This window comes from Equus przewalskii, chromosome 5, assembly GCF_037783145.1.
Source record: "Equus przewalskii isolate Varuska chromosome 5, EquPr2, whole genome shotgun sequence".
Lineage (NCBI taxonomy): Eukaryota > Metazoa > Chordata > Mammalia > Perissodactyla > Equidae > Equus > Equus przewalskii.
Window position 1 is genome coordinate 12,904,267 of NC_091835.1, and position 23,796 is coordinate 12,928,062.

At 40.0% G+C, this 23,796-nt stretch overlaps 1 long non-coding RNA gene across 1 annotated transcript in view; it reads right to left on the reverse strand.

The window, feature by feature from the left end:
- The window catches only part of LOC139083461 (uncharacterized), a 36,355-nt gene extending 18,438 nt beyond the window's left edge, over positions 1–17,917 (reverse strand). The window contains exons 1-2 of the long non-coding RNA XR_011540179.1: positions 17,824–17,917; positions 17,322–17,701 (exon numbers count right to left, since the gene is read on the reverse strand). This is a non-coding gene — a long non-coding RNA (uncharacterized lncRNA). The remainder of the gene's footprint in view (positions 1–17,321; positions 17,702–17,823) is intronic.
- Positions 17,918–23,796: the final 5,879 nt, after the last annotated feature.

Consider the following 23,796-nt stretch of genomic DNA (forward strand, 5'->3'; position numbering starts at 1 on the left):
CACAATGGTTAATACATTGCTTTTTGTGAAAGTCAGTTTTAAATCCTGACTTAGCCTCTTAGTAACCTTGTGACTTCAGGCAAGTGACTTTTTAAGCTTGGGCCCCTCATTTGTCAAAATGAGACTAACATAGAGATACTGTGGGAATTTCCAGGAGAAAAAAGTATAAACTACTTAGTATAAAGTCTGGGACAAGATAAGCCTTTGGGTTGCAGCAGATGTTATTCATGTCACTATCTCATTATTATCATTATTATTCGTTAAAATATCAAACAGATCAAGGCCCTTGAATGTCCATTTCTAGGCAAACTTATTTTGGTACAAGTCCCATAAGTCTGCAAAAGGTCAAATTACATGATCTTGGCCTTCTGGCAGCAGAACTTTATCAGCCTCAAAAGTAACCTCTAAACTGTTTTCCAGATCACTGGAGGCGGGCCACGTGCTATTTGGCTTCCAAGCCCTCGAATGATTGTCATCTTTGCAGAGAGCTCCAGCCAGCCAAATGAAAGACCTGGCACAGAGCTTACAAAGTAAGCAAATCCCACAACCCTTTGAATAGGACGGTGGGCATACAGTTAACCCTCATAGTTTAAACCACAGGAAAGTGCCTGTGCCCCCAAGAATCCACTTAATGCTGGCAAAATGGGGACCTGGTAGACCCTTAAAGAAATAAACATGTATATAGATTCAACTTAATTATTCAGAGGCGTAAAAGAAAGGCTTATGCATGGTATGCAAATTAGGTAACAGATATGCAAATCATAAGCCAAGTCTTTCCTTGAATTAGAAACAATTAAGAATTGGCTCCAGTAGTTAAGAGGATAGGGAGGAAAGTGTGACCCTCCTCTGGTTCCACGCAGCTAAAATATCCAGGTATATGGAGGGAGAGAGGGCGGAAGATGGATATGAATGATTCTGCTATTTCAGACCCTTTGAAACGATGTTTGGGGGAGAGAAGTTGGGAGTTTCTCTCTGCAGCCTGACCTTGTTATTCCCAGCACATTGTGTAGTCAAGACAGGGGCAGCTCCTTTTTCAGAATGACTCTAGCTTTCAGGGGATTCTGAACTCAACACCCGTTTTAGATTTTTTGAAGCGATCACTAACCCAGGCACCTCTGATTCACTGGAAGACAACCATATTTATAAAACCTATTCTCTCATTTTTTGCAAAGATAATATTCCCCCCGTACTTGAAGATTTACTTTCCAAATATTGCCTGTGCCAGGCCCTGCGTGAGACACTCCACATACGTTACTGCATTGAATGCCCCATGACGTAGGTACATTAGCCCCAAGACACTTGGAACTAGTAATAACCGCCTCATGGGGTGTCCTGCTGCAGCCCGTATAGATATAGATCTATCTTGACCCCAAATCCATGTTCCTTCTCCAGACATTAAAGAAAAACTGAGAGCAATGCAGTCTCTGTGCTAAAGGAGGAAGGAGAATAGGATTTGCAGCAGAGTACTTATATGACACCAAACAAGGTGGAGAAAATAAACACAATAAGATTGCAAGCAAAATATGAAGTGGGGTGGTTAAAGAAAGAAGAAGCTGCATCCACCTGGAGCAATCAGGAGATTTTTCATGGAGGCGGTGGCGTTTGAAATTCACTTAACGTATCTCAATAGAGCGGGAGACGGGGAGGCATTCCAGAGGGCTAGAGAAGCAAAAACAGGCAGGGGGAGAACAGCACATTGTAGAGTTTGACTTGAGCATAAGTTGTGAACATTGGAAGGGTGGGGCGTTCTATAATTGTACTGGTGTACTAGTTATTGTACTAGTTAATTCTGTTCGTGAAGAAGAGTTTTCTGAAAGTACCGTTGCAAGAGAAGAATAATCTGGAGCTGCTCATGGGAACAAGTGGGTTGAGGGGAAACAGGAGGCTAGAAGAGTCAACAGAAGACCTAGTAAGGGTCTGAATGAGGATGGGGGCGTGAGTGGCAGTGGAGGAGAGACCAGCCATGACTGTCTGGCTTCACCGATCTTTCTAGCACATAGCACAGTTCCTGGTACTAAATTGGTTCTCACTGTGGAAGGATGGAAGCCAGGGTGGAAAGAGTGAGGGAGTGAGGGAAGGAAGCAGGCATGGAGGGAGGGGAAGTATTAGCGACATTGCCCCTTAAGACTTTGGGTACTTGTATTGAATGTTCTCAAGTTGTAAATGTCAATCCAGATACAAAAAAATAGAGTGCGTGTAAACACTGGTTAAATCCAGGTAAGTTCTGTTGTCTAGTTAACCGTACTCTGCCAAGGTCAATTTCCTGGTTTTGATACTATACTACAGCATGTAAGATGCTAACATGGGGGAAAGCTGGATGAAGAAAACATGGGACTTCTCTGTACATTTTTTGCAACTTCTAGTGAGTCCATAGCTAGTTTAAAATACAACGTTTTTTAAAAAGTCAAGACGAGTGGTAGAACACTTTCATCCCCTCTTCTATCGGACGGCTGTCCTTGCTCTTACTCTCTTTGGCAGTTGACGAGGCTGAGTTAGAACAGAGTGACCTGTGGGGTGAGCCTGCTCCGTTAAGGTTCCCAGTCTGAAGGACATGCCCCCTAATCTCTGACATTCCTCAAAACCCTTTATTTCTCTAATCTCCCAAAGAGTTGTTGTTTTTTTCTAGATGTATCAAAGTTCACAAGTTTTCCATTTCAAAACCTTTCCTATTCCATGGCCCAGTGCATCAAAATAACTAAAAAGTGTGATCTTTATATTCACATTCTTTTAAATTTCCGCATCTCAGAGTTGTTCAAATCATTAAATTCATCGCGTCTTACTCTTCAGTCCACATAAGTTATGATTCCACTCTTTTCTATTTACTTATAATTGTTACTATGTAATAGGTCAAGTTTAGGGTACTCATAATGGGACATCCTTCTAAAATTTTTGAAATAAAAGACAGCGAAGTAGTTAAATTCTGTCTTACAGTGAATCCATTATTCCATTATTTTGAAATAGCTTCTAAATATATTTAGAATAAAAAGTGTAAGAAAAGGAAATTGTAGGATTTTAAGATGATTTGGTAACACAAGTTTGGAACCCTACACTAAACAAATGGTATTTGGAACAAGAGGTTTGGATATTTTTAATTTTTAAGGAAATGCCCACACCGTGTATATCTTTCTCTATAACTGATTTATACCTGAACATCTAGTAAATACATTCTTGAACTTTTCTTTCTTTTTCTGCCTTTCTCCATCTCTCTTTCTCCCTTTTCTTTCTTCATTTTCTAACCTTAAAAAATGCGGTATCTTATTACAGCAAACACTTCCATGAAAGAAACTGGCAGGCTTTCTAGGAAATAGGCTCTGTCTATTTCTGAGTTAATTTCACAAGGTACACATAACCTTGGGAAAGAAAACAGGAAAACACATGTGAAGTCCCATTTCACTTGAACCTCAAAACCCAAATGTAGGAAACAGCCCAAAATGAATGAATACTAGATTTCTTCAAAATGTTTATTCTGTGGAAGGAATTATGGTCACTACTTTTAAGTTTTCCAAATATATTTATGAATATAATTCTACCCAGCATTTGTATAATGCTACTGTTTTCAAAATGCTTTCATTTAAACTGCTATGGTCTGACTGTTTGTGTCCCCCCAAAATTCACATGTTGGAATCTTTACACCCAGTGTGCTGGTGTTAGAATGTCCGGCCTTTGGGAGGTGATTAGGTTACGAGAGTGGAGGTTTCATGAACTAGATTAGTGCCCCACCGCGCTCCCTAGTTCCTTCCACCACATGAGGACACAACGAAGTCTGCAAACCGGAAGAGGACCCTGACCCAACCAGGATCTCAGACTTCCAGGATCTCAGATTTCCAGCCTCCAAAATTATGAGAAATAAATTTCTGTTGTTTACAAACCACTTAGTCTGCAGTATTTTGTTATAGCAGCCCAAATGGACTAACGCAGAAACCAACTCATTTGACCACAAAAATCACGTGACTGTCCTTAAATCTTAAAGAGATAGTGATGAGTGGATAAAGAAAAGGTAGTACATACATACCATGGAATATTATTCACCCTTAAAAAAGAAGGAAATCCTGCCATTTGTGACAACATGGATGAACCTCAAGGACGTTATGCCAAGGGAAATAAGCCGGTTACAGAGGGCAAACACTGCATGATTCCACTTACGTGAGGTGTCTAAAATAGTCAAACTCATTGAAGCAGAGAGCAGAATGATGGTTGCCAGGGGCTGGAGGAAGGGGAAATGGGAAGCTGTTGCTCAATGGATGTAAAGTTCCAGTTATACAGGATGAGTAAGTTTTAGAGATCTACTGTACAACATAGTGCCTATCGTTAACGAGGTAGTATTATGCACTTTAAAATATCCTAAGAGGACTGATCTTATGTTAAGTGTTCTTCACACAAAAGCGCACACACACATGCATACACACACACACATACATACACACACATGCAGATGCAAAAGAACAGACGCACATTTTCGGAGATGATAGATATATGTTTAGTACCTTGATCGTGGGGATAGTATCAGAGGTGTACGCATATGTCCAAACTCATCAAAATGTGTACATTAAATATGTGCAATTTTTTGTATACCAATTATAGCTCAATAAAGCTTAAAGAAAGATTTGAAAATATTCTGATACATTATCACTCAAGCAGTATAGTGACAAGGAGAAATTAAATAACGAAGTTTGGTATGCCGTTGATCAACATTCACGATTTTTTCCGAAAGCCATTTTTTTAACTGAATAAGTTATATAAGTTGACGTTTTATGATGGTATGATCTGAAACAGATCATGGTACATTACTCTCTAAATGCTCTGTGGGTCATTTTTCTTCCCTGATTCTCTTTCATGTCTGTGTGATTATTTCAACCACCAACTTTGCCACACAAAATCCACTTTCCAGCAGAACTCTTAGAATGCTATAAATTCCTACTTTCCATCTCCTTTTTAAGACTCCCTGATTATATGATAAAATAAGCATATTCATATAAAATGCTTAGAACAGTGTTTGTGTCAAAATGAGTACTTAATAAATTATAGATAGCGTTATTATCAATGTTTTATTTGCCACCTCCCATTAATGCTTTTTAGAAGTGTGATTTTTTAAATTCTTTAGCTTAAACTTTTAATTTTTATTTTTGATGTTATTTAATATTTTTCTTTATTTTAAATCTGCTGAAGACAAAAAGTGCAAAATAGAAAACAGAGAAAATACCACAGTAATCTCCCGTATTCAAAACTGGTTTTGATAAAAAAGCATTTTAAAATTCTCCAATCTCCATTGCCCACTGCCTCTAAACAAAGTCCAGAAAGATGTGGCATACCTCTATTTATTAGTCTATAGTTCAGCAAATATTCTAACTTAGGACAAATTAGCTTAAACAAATAAAAAAAAGCTGAGTCATCCTATTTGAAAACCAGGCCTTCCATTTTCATTTTGGGCATTCAAGCCTTGTTGCCTAGAGATAATGTTTACTGTGAAGTTAGAGAATTCTCATTTTCTTGGACTACTTCAGAGGAGGGGCCCACTCATCGGAAGGGTTAAGTCATTTTCAAAGTTAACTGGAAGAGAGGTGAGTCTCTAAGAACAGAAAGAAGAACTTAGATAGAACCCACGTGAGCAACAGGAAGGGGATCTTTCTTGGATTTCACCATGCAGGTATCACCATGGAGGCAGTGGTTCCCAAGTGAGAGGTATTAAGATGGTACCTCCAAATGGAAAAAGGCTGGAAGTTGAGCCCCTGAGAAATCCTTTGGAGCTGAAGCATATACTCTGTATTAGTCTGCTCAGGCTGCCACAACAAAATTCCATAGAGCAAGTGGCTTAAAGAACATTTATTTTCTCATAGTTCTGGAGGCCAAAAGTCCAAGATCAAGGTGCCAGCAGATTCAGTTTCTGGTGAGAGCTTTCTTCCTGGCCTGTAGATGGCCACCTTCTCTCTGGGTCTTTACGTGGTCTGTCCCCTGTGCATGCACTTGGAGAGAGAGAAAGAGAGAGCTCTCTGGTGTCTCTTATAAGGGCACTAGTCCTACGAGATCAGGGCCCCATCATTCTGACTTCATTTAACCTTAACTACTCCTTAGCAACCTCATCTCCAAATACAGCCACGTTGGAAGTTAGAGCTTCAACATATGAATTGGGTGGGGGAGGGGGGACACAAATATCCAGTCCATAACAACATCCTGAGACAGTGTGCAGAGCAGGTCACCTGGAAGTCATCACCCAGACATCATGACACCTTCACGATCATGTCCAAGGAAGAAAGATCCCCTCTCTGCATCCCACTTAGAGCTCTACCTAAGTTCTTGTTTTTGTTGTGAGAGGCACAGCTGGGTAGGATCAGAAAGTTACTCTTTAAAAACCATGCTGTGTTTAACCTTTATCTATAAACATCTGGATTTATTGCTCTTCTGCTCTCCCTTGGTATATGTAAAGTCTGCTCTGAGTTCCCCTATCCACATTCAGAGAAACCAAGGGGAGGAGTCTGAGCGATGGAACACTGGCTTCCTGGAATTAGCACATAGAATCACCACTGGGGATGACACTTAGGGGGTCCCAGTCAGGCCTGCTGCATCAGCCCCCAGCCCCATCTGGAGCATCTCCTCTCATGTCGAATCCTGACATTTCAGAACTTATTAATACAATAGGTTAGGAAGTGTTCTCTTCCATAGTTCCTCACTTTGCTTGCCTACAATTATTTCTACATTATTTTCCTTGTGCTTAGAGTATCCTGAGCATGTTTGCTGAATGTCGGCTGTTACAGGTTGAATTGTGCTTGCCCAAAAAAGAGATAGATTGAGTCCTAACCCCTAGTACCTCAGAATGTGATCTTATTTGGAGAGAGAGTTTTTAGAGAAGTACTCAGTTAAAATGAGGTCATCAGAGTGGCCCTAATCCAATATGACTTGTGTCCTTATAAAAAGGGGAAATTTGGACACTGAGAGAGACATCCACAGAGGGAAGATGATGTGAAGACACACACACAGGGAGAACACCATGTGAAGGTTGGAGTTATGGAGCCATGAGCCAAGGAACTACCAGAAGCTAGGCAAGAAGCATGGAACAGTTCCTTCCCTAGTCTCTTCAGAGGGAACATGGCCCTGTCAACACCTTGATCTCGGACTTCCAGCCTCCAGAACCGTGAGACAATAGATTTATGTTCTTTAAGTCACCCAGTGGGCTGTACTTTGTTGCAGCAGCTCCAGAAATACATCAGTGAAACCAGCTGAGTCAGGTTCTTGTTGGCATTAGATTATACAGACCTTGCTTTATTCGTTGCAGTATCAGCCACTGATAATCTGGGACCTTTATGACTGATTGGATCAAAGAACACTAGGCTTCAAAAAGGGAAAGACTGAGCAGGACCAGATGGGCATTTCAGAGAAGATGTGCCCCAAAACTATTGATTGCAAGGTGGTAAATGATGGCATTAAGACAAAATTGTAGCAATGATAAAATTATAGAAGTGGAGACTAGATCAGGGTTGTTAGGGTTTAGAGAAGGAGGGAAGGGAGTGACTATAAAGATATGGCACTGGGGAGTTCCCTCATGGTGACAGGGCAGTTCTGAATTTTGATCGCTGTGGTAGTTATATAAACCTATACATGAAATAAAATGTCATAGAACTATACACACACATACCAAAAAAAGAATGAGTGCATTCAAAAGCTGGTGAAATCCAAGTAGTAATATCTGTGGTCTAGCTAGTTGTATTGTTCTAATGTCAATTTCCTCATTTTGACTATGTACTGTAGTTACATAAGATGTTAGTTACCATTTGAGGAAGTTGGCTGATGGGTGCACAGGCCCTCTCTGTAATACTTTGCAATTTTTTGTGAATCTGTAATTATTTCAAAACAATCGATGTTTTACCAAAAAGAGCTTGGCTGGGAGATGAGATAGAGATTTGGTTCTTTCATTTCTCCTACCCACGTGGCCTCAGTCTTTGACCTCAATGGCCCCCATTTAATCATTTGTTAAACTAGAATCATACAATGTGAATACTCACAACCAATTTTGAAGAATAGATTTCAAGGGCAGAGAGAACAAAATACTACGCATGTATTGTGGAACTTGTTAGAATTTCACTTCTTAATCTAACATTGATTCAGCCTCGCCAATAATTTCTGCTCTAATTTGAATCCTGTTGAATAGTCAAAAATAATAAAAAAAAATGGAACCCCCTTGGAACTGTGACACAGATGCCCTCCAAAGTGACATCAGGTTTCATCAGTTGTCAGCTGGTGACTGCTGCAATTATCAAGTTCAGATTATCTCTAAACCTGTACCAGCATTATTTTTACTTTTAAAAAAATGAAATAATTGATTCAGAATAAATGGTTCCAGACTTAGTCATTAGTATCTTTTAAATTTCTCCCTGATGTTTTGTTAGAGAGCTAATCAGATCTAGTGCTCTTCAGTACAATTTTCAGGCAATATTCATATATTCTGTTTTCAAGATTTATTTTTAAAATGATGGTACTTAAGATACTTGGTCACTGAACAAACAAGGTCCAGAACAGGATTCTGGATAGTCACATTTCTGTGTGAAATATATATGCGTGGGTACATGCACATTATATTTATCTTAATATATGCATAGAAAGAATCTGGAAGAATAGATTCCACACTTTTAACAGTGCTCATCTCTGAAGGATTGAGATCACAGGAGACTCATTTTCTAAGGAATATGTTTCCATAGTATTTAATCAATAAAGATTAAATTATATTTGATGCCTTTCCCGATCCTACTGGCCAACAGTATGCATATGTTGATCCCACTCCTACCTACATCACTATACACACACACACATACACAGTGTATATTGGCAGATCACTAACCCTGCAATAATGATACAGAAGGAAGCTTATATTGTAGAGAAGAATTGCAGGCACTGTCCTTCTTGCCTCTTATGTGTTAATCCAGCCTAACCCGGCCGTACATCTCAATGCTGCTGGCCCATATTATCCTTTGAGCCCTTCTTTGTCTGCCTCAGAACCCTTGGGATGGTAACACTGACATCCGTCTCACCTGTAACCCCAGGAACTTGGTGTTCACAAGTAGTCTGTTGAGTTTGAACCTTAGCTTGGTTTACTCCTATGGCACAGAGTCTTTGTGGTAATTCTTCTCCCTGACCCCAGCCTTGGAAAAGGACCCCAATCCTTGAGCTCATCTGTTCTGCCAGCAGTGACTGGGGCAGAGATGCCCAGCAGCATGGGTAAAGTGTGAGGGAGAAAGAAGCATCGAAGTGCTAACAGCCTGAAAAATGTGCAGGAGGGACTGAAAATGCTTGCTCTTCGATAGAGCACGACCAAAGCACGATGACATCATTTATGTGAAAGAATTAAGGATGTCAAGATGAAAGAACAGGAGGTCGCCACCTAATGTGCTTTTATACATCCAAATTCAATACACGTGTATGGAAGTCTAAGAATTAAAGGGAGACCTAGAGTGCTCCATAAACAAAGGAAAGGGGAAGACAACATACATAATGTGTACCAATCTCCCAAGTAGGGGAGGTGTGGAAAAGGAGTGGGTTCTACCTTTGCAGATAAAGAATGGTGGGAGGGCAGGGGTTGCATGTTGAGAGGGTGCCTCAAAGTAGGGCAGTCTTCAAAGACTGTGTCATGCTGAGAAGTTGGCCCTTTGGAGGCCACTGACCCAGGACAGAAGATAAGTTTCTTGACAGTCTGGGCTCCGTTCTACTGAAATCCTCTCCAGTATATACAGAATTGAGACAAAAATCAAGATACAATCATGAAGAAAAGCTGTAGTCCTTACCCTCCGTGGGAGAAACCAAAGCTTGGTTCACTAATTGTCAACAGTATTGCAGTGAGGGGCCCACAACTCTGAAATGTTCATGCGTCATAAACTTGAACTCTGATGAGAACTATCACCCTCTCCCCTGGAAAATGTGTCTACGCACACACGTGGAAGTTTGCATAGTCTCAGGGGTTTCAAGAACCCAGTTTAAGAACTTTTAAATAGAACTTCTCCTTGGAGAATGTTAAAACTCAGTGGGAAAACAAGATGCTCTTAGTGTGGAATTTAGAATTCTAAAGAAAAATATGGGGGGAATGAAAAGAGGAAAACTAATAACAAAATGAAAGCCAAGATTAATAGGCTTAGTAAAATAGCAAAATCTCTTTGGACCAGACTTTAAACAGAAAAGTCATTTAGTAAAGCTGTGTTTCCTCAAAGGAACAATAGAAAGACCCCAAGGGTCAAGATGGGGGTGGGAAGCTACCTTATATGAAACAGAGAAGGAGCAGAAAGAAGGGGAATTGACTATGCAAACAATCTAAAATACAAATTAAAATTACAAAGAGAAACTTGGTCAGCTTACCCAAGAGAGCACAGGGAGATAGCAGGTAATTGAACTAAAATCAGACAAATAAAAGCCAGAAATGAGATGCAAATTGCAAGACACAAAGACATGTCCAAAGTTCTTTAAGTACATAAGGCTTGAGAGACAGTCACGGGGTTGTTGGCCCTTCCAAATTGCTTTTTAAGAAATGATTTAAAAAAATCTCTTAGCAACTTATAACTGTATAGGAATTCAGTTTGCAAAGTTTCTAGCAGTCAATAATAACAATAACAATAATGATAATAATAGTAATAATCGTGGTATTGCCAGTATGTCATAGGCATGAAACATAAGCCCTAGGCATGAAACTTTGTTTTCATTCATTTATTCCCTCAACATCAATTTTTGGAACATTTTAGTGGACATCTTAAATTAGTCAATTCATATAAAGCTCTCAATAAAAATTAGCTATTACTTCTCTTATCCTTATCAATATTTTTCTTGCCCAGCATCCATTCCCCCTGTTGTGGTACAGGAATCCCTCTTCTCTCTTTGGAAATCACTCTCATCCTACTCTCAATACATGTGGGTCAGAAAGGGCTCACCTCTGCTCCTAGTTTCTGGAAGGTCTACTGATCTCAACCAAGGCAGTCAGAGTGCCACACTCCTCAGTCATGGTGACAGACTCACGGCTGGGCCTGTGACCCAAGCAAACTGTCGACACAAATAATCCATAATCAATCTATAAATCAAAATTGGGGTGAGTTTATTATGAGCCAGATCTGGGGACTAGCCCAGGGCCTTCCTTCCCCAAGGAAGGCAAGGCACCAAAGAAGTGGGGTGTACAGAGTGGTGATATACCGTCTTGGAACAAAGAGCATACATCACATATAACAGGAATGTCCTTTTACAGTAGTCATGAGATAGCTTTGCTGGCACAACAGGTCAGTGGTCAGCAGGTCAGTGCTCACAAGGTGAGCACAGCAGGTCAGTAATTAATCCTTAGTTCCCAGGAAGAGATGCTTATTCTTAAAGAAATGCTAATATGGGGGGAAGTTACATCCCCACCTTTAGGGGCATCATTCTTGTCTTTGGGACATGGTAAATATTTAAAGCAGACATACAATGCATACTCAACAGGCCATGTCAGACCCTTTTGGAAAAACAAGGTCAGGCTAAATTAGTTTTAACCCAAATGGCTTCCTCAAATACGCCAATAAATTCTATTGCTTGTCATTTATTTATCAAAATCAATGAAAACCCTAAATGGGATATTTGCTAAAATGATGTCTTTCTAAGATATACAGTAGTGAGAATCAGATGAGCCTGGAACAACCAGAGCCATCTTGGCCCCTACAAAGGTAGAATATATCTAAGAGTAAAAGAAATAAAAGAAAAAATCATCCAAAGGACAAAATTTGAGTCCAGGGATACAGCTAGGATGAGACCACCCACTTCTGTCTCTAGACTTTTTAGTTACCAGATCCATTGATTCCTTTTTCTGGCATAAGTTCGTATGAATTACATTTCTATAGCTTGCAACTCGGAGTCCTGGACAGAAAAGTGCTAGCCATGTGTATGGTTTGTGCTGGAGAAATATTGGGGTCCCAGACAGATGAGGTCTCTGTCCTCATGGAGCCCAGAGTCTACTGAGGAAGCCTGGCACGAACAAGTCATTGCAAATGTGTTGAGGGTGATAAGGGGGGAGCATAGGTGTTTAATGGAAAAGTTTAATAAAATATGCATCTCACCTGATCTCAGAGATCAGGGAAGGCTTTCCCAAGGAAGTTTTATTCTGAGACACAAAGGACGAAAAAGAGTTCATCTGGTTTAATCAGATGACAGTGAAGAAAAAAATTCTTGCACAGATACAAAATCCTTGAACAGAATGTTTCCTCCACATATTCTATAAAAGGCAATTTTGAGTTGACTAATAAAACAAGCAGTATTAGAAATGCAAAGTCAAGGATACATATTATACATAAACCAAGGCCTCTATAGATTAAAAAGAAATATGTCAGATATATTAATTTCTGTAAACAATGAGAAATTACACATAAGGAGATGGCCAAAGAAATGTAGAAGTGTTCATGAATGCACAGGGTCAAAGATTATTCCAGTGATGGGTACTCTGGGGGACCTATTAGTATAGGAAAAGTTCAGGCGGTAGAATGGTATTTTGCTAAAGAGGGGAGACATTAGGAGTTCTGAGGACTGGAAATTATTTTCGTGGTCTTAGAAAAGTCATGCAAACTTTTCAGCATCAATTTTTTAAATCTAAAAGAAGACAGAGTTGTAATAGATGACCTCTAAGAAACCTTGCACAAATTAAATTCTATGATGTGTCTGCAGTCTACTTTGTTGAAGCTTAATTTTGACATATTAAAGTATCATTCAGAAACCTACCAAGGGCTCACTTTCCTGAGTTCATATCTCACTAGGGCCTTTACTGATTATTCTCTACTGGCAGGATTATAACTTATCTAGAGAACTTGACATCTAAAGAAAGATAGAAGCTAACGTCCATGTTTCCCATTGTAGAGCATAGGATGTCGGCACAGTGTGATGCTTTTAAAAATCAAACGGCACTCCCAAAGCTATTCACCGAAATGTGTCTGGATTGAGAAATGATGTGAAAGTAAATTAAATGCATGAGGTATGAATTTAAAATAACGTGTCTGGTTTCAAAAAAACGTACCAAGTGGGCATGATCTCTTTCAAAGAAGTCTTTTGGGAGATAAAACCCTCATCTCACAGATGTGCTCAGCCATACACGGGTACTTTTGGAAACTACTTTTTTGAATTGCCTTTAGAGACACTATTTGTTCTTTTGACTACCCTTAATAGTGATAAAATTTGTCCTTTGGGTGATTTTTGCAAACAATGAAAAGGTACTTAACTCCTTATCAGGTGAATCAAGTGGACAATCAAGGTGCAGAATTCCACTTTGATCTGAAACACGAAGCAGTGAGTTTTGTTCCCCTGTGCTCACACTGACTCTAGGGGAATTCCACAGAAGATCCAAAAAAGTAAAAGTTTTGAACCACGACAATATCTTGAGAATAAGGGTGTCTCCTGCTGGGGTGACCACTCAAATACATACTCTGGGCTGACCGATACATGAACAATTTTTTAATGACCTATTATACCAAATTGAATACAGGTAGAATTAAAATTGAGGACCCTCCAATAATTCTCTGTGAATTCATCATTCCAAAATACTTCGGAGCCTTTAGCAGGAGCCATGTCCGATACATAACAGGTGCTCAAAGACCAGGCACAGAATAAAGCAGGGCAGAAGCAAATAAGAAGGGGAACTTGTCCTTGAGTTTAAATTCCTACTGGGGGACCCTGAAAAGACAGCATCTGGCAATAGATGATGACGACAGGATGAAAATTCAAGACTATGGTGATGGGGCTTTTGGGAAATTAAACTTCATTTCTCAACAACGTTTTGAAAAATTAATGGGATCTAACTAAATATATTCATTTTCTGCTTAGGAGACAAGAAAATTGTCCTAAATTATATTTGGAGTAACATGTTTGAATAAACCGACTACTTCATATTATGTCTAAATCCCAAACCAAAGTCCTTTAAGAACTTGAGAAATCTAGACATTGTCTTTCCTGCATGTTTACTGCCACTAGTTGTAACTCTTTACAATTAAATTAATCATATTCAAATCCCACAATAGCTCACAATCCGTTTTTACCCTTGGAGAAAAGATATTTTGTCATTGACAATTTAAATCATTGTAGAAGTTCAAAGAAACTCACTAGTTGTTAACTTTAAAAACCATAATAAAAATAAGCTATGTTAGTGTCCTAGCGTTCCCAACTTACTTAGGCAACGCTCAAGAGCACAATGTGAACCAAAGTTTCCTGAATGATTTTAAATGATCGAAATGCTTGGGGGAAAAACTGGTGATAAATATTACAATGTGTTTTCTACTCTGTAACACATGCTGTGACATTATTAAGTACACATTAAACAAAGATATTTCAAATAACCTACTTGCAAGATGTATACTGAGGTAAATTATAAGATATACTAAGAAATGGGAGAAGATAAAAGACAACCGTTAAGATGAGCATATTTACTGTTAACAGAAGTCTCCCAATAACACACTACACACATTGACTCTGGCAACTAGTATCTTTAATTTCCACTTAGCAGAATTTAAATGCCCTCATATAATATTTACCTCAGGTCAGAAGCCATCTAAAAATGTTTCTCTAAATTTATCTTTAGCCTCTAAGGTTGAAGCCAACATTTCTCTTAAGCAAATATGGTAAGTACCAATAAGTGAAATAAAATTTTTTGTTCCTGAGACAAACGAAAACACACTTTACTTCATCCATTTTGTAAAACGACCTAACTCAAAATTGTGACTGCCTCAGCAAATTCATCTACCCAATTTTCTGTTAAAAGATTAGGGGTATGCCATTTCAGGGTGTAAATTCTACAAGAGAGCATGTATTGCTCTGCTTATATGGAATTGAGTTGAGCCAAAAAAGATTTTGTGCGCATAAAATTGTCATATTTTCTAGGTCAGCACAATCCCATAGAGCATAGCGGTCCTAGGGGCATGGGCCAATTTCTCCAAGAACCTCAATCTTGCCTTTAGAAAATGGTTCTCTTTCAGTTGAGATTTCCACCATTCCATCTCTTCCCTACCTTTAAATCCACATAGAAAATTAAGTATTTCAAAAACAAAGATTGAAGCTAAATTTGATACTTTCTTTTGTTGCTTAGTATTCTACAGTTAAACACTAAAACAATCTTGCACATTTTCACAATTCACATGTTTTCTCCACGTCTAATCAATTGATAAATACTAGTTGAGCTTACTAGGTGGGCCTATAAAATGGCCCTTGCTTTTGCTGGATTGAGGTCTAGTTGGGCAGACAGGAGACACATGGGAAAGAATAGCAAAACCTAGAAATAAGTGCTCATTTGTGGGGTTCAGACTGCATGTTCTGGGGGAGTTATGAAATGAGGGAGAGGTTTGGGAGCTGTACTGAGCAGTGAGCAAGGAAAGTGGTCTACATAGAGGGTGACAGATAAATGTCACCCTGGTGAGACAGCATCTTCAGACCCCATGTGTGTCACTTGCTTGCAGGGTGATGGCTAGGCTAGATAGCTCCCTTCTCTAAGCCTCCACATCCTCAGTTGTATCAGGAGATAAGAACAGTAGCTCCCCCATAGGTTATTATGAGGATTGCCGGAAGTGATGCTTAGCATCTGGCACACAGTTATGAGCTGCTATTCAGTCAGGAGATAGGACTTGATGAAGGTTTTGGCTGATGGATAGGATTTTGTTAATATAAAGGAGGAGAAGATTTCAGAACAGGAAGCAACGTGTGAACAAACCTAGAGGCAGAAATGATGATGCGGTTTAGAGATAAACACAAGTGAAATTTTTAAGCTTTCTACCAACTTACGCTAAGAAAACACAGCCTTTCAGAATAAATATTTTGTGTATTTAACCCCAGGAAGAATGTAGATTCCTACTCCGGTTTCCCTGGAGAATCTGATTCAGCATGTCTATAGAGAGATCCAGGAACCTGTATGTTGTAACACATTACATACATTACATGTGAGCATTTTGATCAATTTTGGGGTACTCTAAGCCAATAAAGTTATGCCTAGGAGTCATAACACCGTAACACTAGCTATTCTGTGATTCTATAAAATCACATTTTAACATAAGTTGTTAGATAATAATTTTCTTCTAATTTTAATAACTCAAGGCTGCATATTCTAGAGACCGAGTGTGGAGCAATTAAGAAGTAGGTGGAAAGCACAGAGAGAATCCCAGAATTTGTGGTGTGACGTTAGAAAACACCTCTTCATTTGAAAAAAACTAAGACCCAAAGGAATTAAACGACTTGTTTGTATATTCGCTATATGGTAGCTATAATATCTGAGGCCTTGGATGAGAGAAAGGGTGGTCTTCCACTTTGCATAAGCAGTTTAAGGAATTCAATATTGTTCAGTATGGAAGGGGGTCAGTTGGACAATAGAAAGGCCACAAATTTAGCAGATTTGCTAAAAAGTGGCTCTTCTTCTGCAGGGGCAGAGACAAGGTCTGGAAACCCATTAAAGAAAACACATATTGATTTCACTTGGACTCGATCAAAGGTGTATAAAAGCAGCTGGTCTCAGTGGAAAAACAAGTGGTCTTGCTGGGCCCCTTGAGAAGCACCAAAATCTGCGTCCTTAGCCCACTGTAAGAAAGTATCCGTGATTTCACCAGTATCTCCCCAGATAGTTGAAACTAGTCGGAATCTTATTTACCGGGTATGATTAGATATAAATTTGGCCCTCCCAACAGCCCAAGAAGAAACTTGAGCAATTCCATATCTCTAAGCAAAAACAATCTTTCATAATACTGAATACTCCATCCCATAAGTCAGGTTCGCTTTGGGCATTTGCATTTGGTCTTTGCTTGGAACATTTATTCATCCAAGGTCAGAATTTGATTACAAATACAAATGTCTTACCTATATCCTAAAACTTAACCATTTCTACCCACTTTTGATTTACAACTATTTAAAATTGGGATGTTCTATTAACTGCTTAATTTCTAAAATGTGTACATGCAAGGGGAGCACTTACTCTAGTCTTCTGAATGTTGTCTATTTTGGGGGCAGGGCGATCTTACTAGACTTGAGTCATAGTCTTCCTCATCTTTGAGCCCCGATGGTGCTTTAGGAGTAGTAAAGGCTGATAAGCTTCATTAAATTGTGCTCTTCTCTAAAATTTGGACAAATCCATTCCAGTTATAGAAGCCAGAAACCCAGGAGTTATTCATGACATCTACCTATTTCTCACATCTTATATCCAATTCGTCACTGATATTTACTCCCTAAATCCTTCCAAAATCTATTTTCCCCTCCCCATCTCTAGAGCAGTACCACTCCAGTTTATCCACATCTAGTAAGATCCTAAGATTGGGGCACATTCATGTATACCAACACCGTGTATACCAACAACCTCCTAGATAGCAAAGATAACTACTTACCAACTGTCAAATCAAGGTTCTTATGTCTTGGCAGTAATTAGGTCTCAGTGAATACGTTTTTCCTTGGGAAGTAGAAGACGGTAGGAATCATTTTGGAAGGAGGGGACTTTAGGAAAGGGCAGATGTTTAAGGCAAAGGATTTTAGAATACCGGAAAGAGTGAGAGCTTCTAAGACGAACTTCCGTGACTTAGCGATACTGCCCAGGACCCTGAAAACAGATGCTGTGCTGCTGAAAATCCCTGTGCAGCCAGCCTGGGGTGCCAGTGGCCAGGCTGGGATGTCATGATGCCTGTAATCCTCAGCTTCCCATTTTAATTGAGTCTTCCTAGCTCAGCCCAGTCTTCTTCAGCCTGATGTTCATTCCACCGCTCCTCTCCATCTAGGAGGAGAAGGGAAGGAAAGAAAAGGGAGAAAAGATCAAAGAGAAAAAAGATCAGAGAAAAAGATACATCTATGCCAGTTTTTATCAGTGGGGAGAAGAGGTTGAATTCGCTCTGTTACCAGCTTTTCTTTCCTTAGTGAAGTTCCCTTCCTTTACTATATTTACTTAACATTTAAGCCTCGCTTTTCCAAGGACCACATTCCTCTCGAACCTACCCTCTCCCTTCAGTGCACCCAAATGGCCTTGTAAGCTTTCTAGAAATACTACTGACGTCTAATCCAGTAAGCCTGGGGTGGGAGGAGGGAGTATAAACCTCTGTATTTTTAAAAAGTATCCTAAAATCTAACCTCTATCTAGGGCTGAGAATTACTGTTTTAGTGTGTTAAGGGTCTGTTGAATATTTTATTGTAGCTAGAATGGAGGAAAGGTTGGCAGAACAGAAAGAACTGGAAGGAAAGAGCAGAATGGCACTGCAGGAAAATAATAAATGAGAAAGAGAAAAGCTGAGAAAGTTTCATGTAGACTCCTAGAGAGATTCAGACACGTAAAGGGCTTCAGTGTGAGTGAGGCCTGGGGTGGTGCCTTGTTTAAGCCACGCAAGCATAGTTACGACTGGAGCCCTGCTCTTCAGAACCCTAGTCCACGCTTTTTTACCTAGAGGGCTTTGAAGGGTAAACCGAGCTTGAATAGGATTCCAGCTCCAGTGGTGGTCAGGGGAAGTATGGAGTGGGAGGCAGGTGGTCCTAACTTGGGAGCTTGGGCTCTGGAAGCCCAGAGAGTTCTAGTCCCTCCCATTCTGCTCTTGGAGCTGGGGTCACAGCCCAGCCAACTGGGTCAGAAGGGTCTGCTGAGGCTGCAGGGTTATAAAAGCCAGAAACCCAGGAGTTAGTCTCAGGGCCTGGGCAGGGAGGCAATGGGGCCATGGCAGCTGTGTCCCTAGTGTGAGCAGTGACATGCAGCAAGTCCCAAGACTGCAGCAGGCGGTGCCTTCCCTGCAAGTCTCAGCTCACACAGGGACCGCTGCCTGGGCCAGCCCAGAGCAAACTGGCTGAGTCTCCCAGGAGATCCCTGCAGTGGACCGATGTGATGCACTCAAAGAACATAAACAGCAACGTGAAGCAAACTGAAAAGGCTTGAAAAAATTATCTGCTAATAAGTTAACTGAATACCAGAATATGTAACGGCAAGCATGTCTTCCTTAATTCTGCAGTCTGAAGGTAAAATATGATTGATGAGTTAAAGACCTTCTTCCTTAAATGGTGTTTAAAATCTACAAACATAAGAAAAATCCAAATGATTTTGATTTAAAGGAAACAAACTTCTTGACTTTCCATTGGAAAACATGTTGAGATGGTTTTCCATTAAAGTTACTGGATTTCTATTAACCCATTCGCATGATCTTCTCCTGTCCCCTTGTGGCCAATGGTGGACAGTGGAGAGCCAGCTGCCTAGGGAAGACCTTCATAGCACAGAATGGAGCAGGTGGGGATGAAAGCTAGTGCTTCCATCTCATTAGGATAATACCGAATCTAGACAGTGTCATGCCCAAGAGACCTCAATTATTGGGTGAACTCACAATTAATCTACACTTGTCTGCAGAGACATAAAGCCTTTAAGATGACCTTTTAAGGTCCAGGAAAGGAAATTTGAGGAGATGGCACCCCCTGCTGGTAAATTTTATCACCACCAGATCTTAATAGCTATGAGCCAAAGGAATGGTTAATATGGTTAAAATGAGATATTCATGCTAATGAAGCACGGTTAATGAGACATTCATGCAAAACTGAAATTCCTCCCAGCAGGCCTCTGACGGTTCCAGAACTTCACCTCACCTCTCTTTAATAATTGCCCTGGTAAATTATTCATCTTCAGGTGGTCCCCATCTGCTTTCTTTTCTCTAATCTAAGCACCACTAAGAGTAAAACCACGTGATGCCTTTGGATGCCAGTCTCGCGCTACATCCACTCTCCCATTCTTCGAGGCAGAGACAAATGCCATCATTTCTTATCCTTCATTTATAGATTACCTTCTTTTTCCAAATTTAGTTTTGAGAGAAATCTCCTACTTCCAAAAAAAGAACTTCCACCACTACCATGGAAATCTCTAGTCTAGATGTAGGACAACAAAGACTTCCTTACTCAACGGAGAGGAATCTAAATACAAATACACTTCCGTTCAGTTCTTGACATGCTATGGAAAACCTCAGCATTGTTTGGTTCGCGGCCATGGCCAACTTCATTCTCAGGGTCTCCTCTTTAGTTAACCCCTCCTCCAGGATAAGTGTTTGGTGGTGTCCCTTGGCTGCCTAGGGATCCAATGAAGACACCTACCTTTTCTGGTCATTTGTGAGCCCCCTCTGTTTTGCCACAGTTTGTTTTTCTGATATCTATTCCCACCAGATTTAAAATCATCCCCAATGGTCCCAGTCCAACCTTTTTATGTGGTATAAGAAAATGCAACATAAACAATATCCAAAAGGAATCAAACTGTTCGGAATCTTCCCTTCTTCCCAGATAAACAGGCTTAATTTAAGGGAAGTTCATTAACGGTGTGAAATTCAAGTAAAAACTATTTTATGGCACAGATCCCCTCACACCAACCAGCCCACTCATGTGAGATCAACCGTGAGCTTTGTAAAGTTTTTCAGATAGCTTAGCACCTTCACAGTGATATCTGAAGTCTTTTTCTCTCCTTTTGGGTATTTGCTGTTACGAGTGGTTGGGAGACCTCTGAACTTCTTCAAAGTACGCTAAGAATATAAAAGACAAGGACGAAGGAAGAAGAAGAAAAAGCAGTGCATTTCGTGGTTTGATTGTAGTCATTCATAGAACGTAATTCTTCTAAGTTTGCAATTTTCCCTTTTTTATAATATGGCAAGTATTTAAGAAACTGTAAAATTAATTGATTTTGCCAGAATGCCAAGAAATCACTAGCAAACAGAGATTATTGACCACATTCTGCAAATCCTGATCCATCAACTGGGACATGGCATTTACTCTTTACAAGAGGCAGCGAGAGGGGCCAGCGGGGTGGTGTAGTGGTCAAGTTCACACTCTCTGCTTCAGTGGCCCAGGGTTTGCCAGTTGGGATCCCCGGCACGGATCTACACTCCGTTCATCAAGCCATGCTGAGGCGACATCTGACATACTAGAGGCGGACTGGCACAGATGTTAGCTCATGGCCAATCTTCCTCACCAAAAAAAGAAGCAGAGGGGGAAATGCCTCAATGTTCCAGCTTTCAGAGTCATTGGACCAGATAAGATTATATCAAAGTTACAGAAACTGGAATGGTAACAGAATACTTGAGCACCTCTGAAAAGTTCAAATATAACAGCAAATTTTACCCAGAATGTATCTCTGGGATTTTTTTTTTTTTTTCGGTTGTTCCATTTTGTTTTGTTTGGCAAGGAAAACTTAATCACATGTAAATTTTACGCCTTCCTCATTTTAACAGGAACCTGCCTGCAGAGGCACACACTGCCAATCGAGAGCACTTACCACCTGGGAAAATTCTCAGGACATTAGTTATAAATGGATTCTCAGCAAGTCAGATAGTTGAAAGGAGAATGGAAAAGCAACTCTGAAACAGGATATTTTACACCTCAAAAAACAAGAGCTTTTCCTTTCTCCTTTGGAAATAGCTAAATCTTGGATCCTTGCACTATCAAACCAACAGCTCAGACTTATCTTACCGTTTCCTCTCATTAAGAAGGTCTCACTAATCACCTATCTGTAAGTATGGAGAACAGCTACGTCAGATTCTCTTGTGGGATGCATCATGCGGGGGGATGGGCACAGATCCAACTCAAGTTGAGGTGACCCTGTGTGTTATTCGTCCACTTCTCAACGTAATTTACTCGTTGCAAAGTGTTTTCACTATTAAGTGCATACTCACAAGCAAAATCAGCTTTGGCTTGGCGTGGTGCGTGCTGTCCAAAGTTGCTGCAAACAGGTCAGTGTATTTTATTCCCCATCACACCGCAACGGATCCTGGTAAGAACCGCCAAGCACCACCCACGCACAGTTGGTGCGCTTCCTCGCTGTTGCCATCGGGATGTTGACAATGTCGGCCAAGGTTTGCTGCTGCTGACGTGGGAAAGGCTGGAAGTGCTTGGATTTCTACAAATACAGACAAACGCACTCTGTTTACCAAAACAAAACAGAACAATCAGCTGCCTAACATCAGCTTGACTCTAAAATAAAAATGCATATTTTTAAAAGCAGGCCTAATTGGGAACTCTTCTTAGGATCATCTGGATGACAGCGAGCCATAAATGCAGGAACTAGCAATAATCACTATCACTTTTTGAAGTCTCATTTTTATGTCATTTCCACTTGTCACCACTGTGAAGGAGTTTCAAATGCCGCTCTCATCCATACGGTGACATTTTCTCATACACTGAACTGAACCACAGCCGTCAAATTGTCACCCTGACTCAGAACAGCCCATTTTCGAAAGGGCTAAATTATCAATGATTCAACTCCTTCCAAGGAATTAAGAAAACTCACAGTTAATTGTACTTGATGTTATTTTCCAGTCTTTGTAGCTCGCCTGCTTCATCAGACAAAGCCATATTGGAATTCAAGTTTCCTCAGTCAAAAGAAAACTAAGTAAAAATGTGCTATTTCGTTACTTTTCAGTGATGTTTTCTCCATAAGAAGCTTTCCTATAAATTAAGGATTTTTTTAAAATCCTAATTTTTAGAAGGAAAAATCCCCCTCTCCCAATACACTCAACTCAAACTGCATAAGGCTGTATGTAACTAGCTGAATATCAATTTAAAATGGACGAAGGACTTACGATATTTACAAAAAGGAAATACAAATGGCCAGCCAATAGATGAAAAAGTTTAGCTCTTTTTATTATCAGAGTAATGGAAACAGAAATAAGATATTTTTTCCTCTACCAAACTGGCAAGGATTGTAATCCTGGATGGCAGCACTCAGTATTAGCATGGATGTGATGAAGCAGGCTTTCCCATGCACCATTGTGGAAGTATTGAGTAGTAGGACCTTTCTGGAAGCAGTTTGTACTCATATTACAAGGGCTTCAAAAGGCAAAAAATATAGCTTGGTTCAGGAATTTCACTGCTGAGAAGCCATGGCAGGTCTTGCCAATTTCCCCCTCTTATCCATTCTCTCTGTCATCTTCAGGTCATTAAATTCCTGAATTTTAGCTGGACACGTGGCTGCCCAGAATTAGTACTACATACCCCAGCTCCCTTACAGCCAGACACGGACTTACTGTTTAAGTTCAAGCCAATAGGATGTACTGGAAATATTATGTATGACCTCCCAAGAAATTAACTTAGAAGACAGCCAGTAAGTCTATTCTCTCTTCTTTCATGCTGCTTTAAATGTGGATGGCAGGCTACACCCTGGACCGTGAAGACGAGGTCTTCATCCTATTAGTGTCAGCTCAGAAAACCAGAAGTGGCCTGGGTTCCAGACAACTATGGTGTCACTATGCCACTCTCGAAGCTCAAAGTCCTTCTCCTTTGCCTTATCATGTCTCTAAAAGTTTGTTGTTTTTGTTAAGATGCTATATAAGCCCAAGTTCTAAGCACTCCTTTGAGTCACTCATCTCCACTTCCACGTGTATGTGCAATGCACATGATAATAAACTTCTCTTTGTTTTTTTTCTTGCTAGTCTACCTTTTGTCAGTCTAAATTCACAGGGTCCCAGCTGGAGAACCAATAAGGGTAGGAGGAAAAAGAATTTTTTCCTCCTTTACACTAGAATGTTACCTCACCACAAAAAGCTGAGTGACTTAGAATCCAAAAGCACTTTTGTTGAGACACAGCTAGAAAGAGGTTGGCGGAATCTCAAGTAATTATTGGTCTGTCATGATAAATGGTCCAAGGAATTATGCCTCATATAATAAAGGTATCACTTCACTGACACTAATCACATTCTCAGGGTTGTAAAAAGCAATTCTTACTTCTTATTTAAAAGAGAATAAAAGGCTTTGACATTACACTGGATTTTTTCATAACCTTCAGAGGCACTTTTTAAACTCCATTCTATTTGCTTGACGTCATGCAATGAACAGTTTATAATTATAAGCAAGTAAGCTAAAGATATATCTTTC